Below are 3,080 nucleotides of genomic sequence, written 5' to 3'. Positions count from 1 at the left end.
TATGAAAGTTATAAAAATATTATAGAATATACCCAGCATTATGCTAAAGGTAACATTTTAAGATGTGAAATGGTAGCTATTTTTAATCTTATTTGCAGAATTTTACAAGGTTGAATTTTACCTGAGCCCTTTGATCCTGGAACACAGTGCAGACTAGGAGATCCCCCCACACTTTGTGCTCTGGAAAATGACTTAATAAGACTCACAGATTCCTTCCTTGTTTAAATGTCACAAAGCCAGACACAGACCCTCAAAATCCCACTTCTTTGCCTCATAAACAATCAGTTGAACCACTGACAATCTGAACAAAATACTTGTTAAACAAACTTTGGTTAATCTTCTCTCTCTCTTCTCCAGGACCCTGAACGTTGGCCCATGCTCAGCCTGAGCCAGGGTGGTGGAAGGGGAGGAGAGAGAGAGAGAGAGAGAGAGAGAGAGAGAGAGAGAGAGAGAGCGCTCTGGTGTCTCTTACTATAAAGACACTAATTCTATTGGATCAGGGCCTCACTCTATGACCTCATTTAAACTTAATTACTTCTTTAGTCCAAATAAAGCCACATTGGGAATTAGAGCTTTAACACATATATTTTGGGTGGGCAATTGGGGAAACAGAGTTCACAACACACATACTTATAAAATGTTAAGTAATATAAATGAGTGTATAAAATAAATTGTGACTATGGTCCCCTTTATCTTTCCATTTCCACCTGAGAGACAGCCATTGGTCCAGTCTTTTTCCTACGCTCACATGTGAGAGGGGGAGACATGCATTCACAAAGCCACAGATGTGTAGTTTCTTTTTCTGTTTTAACAGAATCATACATTTCATAGTGTTCTGCATTTTGCTTTTTTCACCTTATGATACATTCCAGACAGCTCTTCAACTCAATTCATATGAATCTATTTTGTTATTTTAAACAAAAATAGATTCCAGATTGGTACTATCATTTGTTGAAGAACATTTAGATTATTCTCATTATTTTTGCCTATGTTATGTTTTAAAGACTTTTTAAACTCCTTACCCGAGGATATGTTCATTGATTTTGAAGAGAGAGGAAGGGAGAGAGAGAGAGTGAGAGTGGGAGAGAGAGAGAGAGAGAGAGAGAGAGAGAGAGAGATGTGGAAGAGAAGCATCAATCAGTTACCTCCCATAGGTACCCTGACCGGGGTTTGAACCTGAAACCTAGGCATGTGCTCTGACTGGAGATCAAACCTGCAATCGTTTGGTGGATGGTACAATGCTCCAACCAGCTTGCCACCTGGCCAGAGCTAAACATTTTCAAGAAAGGACAAAAATCATTTAGAACCGTATAAGCTTAGTTTTGAATAAATAAAACATAGACATTTTTAAAAGGCTAGAAGAAAATGAATCAAAATATAAAGGGTGCTTATTTTTAGATTGCAGAATTATAGATCATTTTATTACTTAAAAAATAATTTGCTATATTTCTTGTGTCACACTTGGTAACATTGCTGAGCATTTTTTCAAGCTCCGTGTACAGTCTTGCAGCAGAATGTTGAAGAATTCTGCTCGGTATTCCGCTGTAAGGAGAACAAATACTTCGACTATTATGTAAGTTATTGAGTTTGGCTGTAAACAATAACCAAAATTATATTTAATTGCATCATCATTCCCCTTATCACTTTATTTTCATAAAGCAGTGACTTCTTTTTGGAGAAATTGTCAAGGAGAATGCATATGGAATTTTGGGTTTAATAGACTTTGATTTTAAATCTAGCTGAACTGTGTGACTTCGAAAGGCTAACTTTTTATTCTCTTGACTCAGTTTCCTCAGCTGTTAAACACAGAATTATGAGAACTAGAAATCAAGGGAGTGAAGCACCCACTTGTCGGATTAACGGGCAGCAATACTAACATATGACTTACTTCTCACTCTATGTGGTCTAAAGTCTGTGTAATGTCCTTCTGGCCCTCCTTTGAGTGTGTGTGAAATATATTAGAAATAAAATTAGAGTTCCTTTTCTGTACCAGTTTATACAATGGTTAAGCCAGCCCTTTGCCATTTCTCCCTTAAACTGTTCTTATTCTGTGCGCACTTGCCTTTTTTTGTTATGCAAACATTTAACAAGTTATTCTGAAGGGAGGAATATTGCTTATTCCAGGATGTTTTCTGAGAAAAAGTCCAGACACATTTTGGGGAGTTGAGCTACTTCCAGTTACTTCCTCTGGCATCCCTTTGGTGGGAAAGAACCGGAGCGGCTCTACAGTGCCCTTAGGTAGTTCTGCACAGTAGAACCAGTTGGGTCCCTGTCCCTGGCTCTCGCCAGATCTGCACCCAGACTCTACATTGGGGTTAGGGCCTGCGGAAGGCCTATTCCTATAGGTGAGCCTTTCCAGGGGAAGGGGTTTGGCTTTCTAAGGGCTTTTCTCAAAACATCAAAAAATGACCTGGCTGCAGACTGTTTACAACCGTATCCTCACCAAACCCTGGGAGCACAGGATGCTCTCCAGTTCTTTACTTTAGTGTTGGAGACAAACTCCACTCCAGTTCTTAAAGAACAAAAGTAAAGCACAGACACTGCGAGCTGCTACTACAAATCAAAAGTGTAAAACAAAACAAAACAAAACAAAACTAGTCTTTCATATTCGCTTCCCTCCCCACTGTTAAAATAACCAATGTACCTAGGTTGCTTTGTGTAAAAAATATAAATGTATATCCTTAACTGTTTATAGAGGATTACAAACACAATATATATCTATATGCCTATCTATATAGAGATGTAGAGAATATAGATACAAATATAGATATAGATATATTCCTATCTGGTTGTTTATGTAAAAAAATTTTTTTTCTAAATATACTTTAATTGATGCTAGGGTGACTGGACCTAAATTACAAAAGCATTTTGGCTTCAATTATTTTAAAAAAGTAATTCCACACATTTAAATCTTTCCTCTCCCTGTCCTCTCTGCCTCACAACAGGTGGGCCTTCAAAAACCTCTCTAAGACCTTTCTTTTCAGATTTGCTAATAGTTTCATTCATGACTAAGTTTCTCCTAGAATAGATTTTATGGAGGAAAACTTTTATACTTGCCTGGGTATTATCTTTGTCATTTC

Source organism: Furipterus horrens, unplaced genomic scaffold, assembly GCF_987537825.1.
Source record: "Furipterus horrens unplaced genomic scaffold, mFurHor1.1.pri manual_scaffold_1, whole genome shotgun sequence".
NCBI lineage: Eukaryota > Metazoa > Chordata > Mammalia > Chiroptera > Furipteridae > Furipterus > Furipterus horrens.
The sequence above is the reverse complement of the archived record's forward strand: the minus strand, read 5'-3'. Positions refer to the sequence as shown.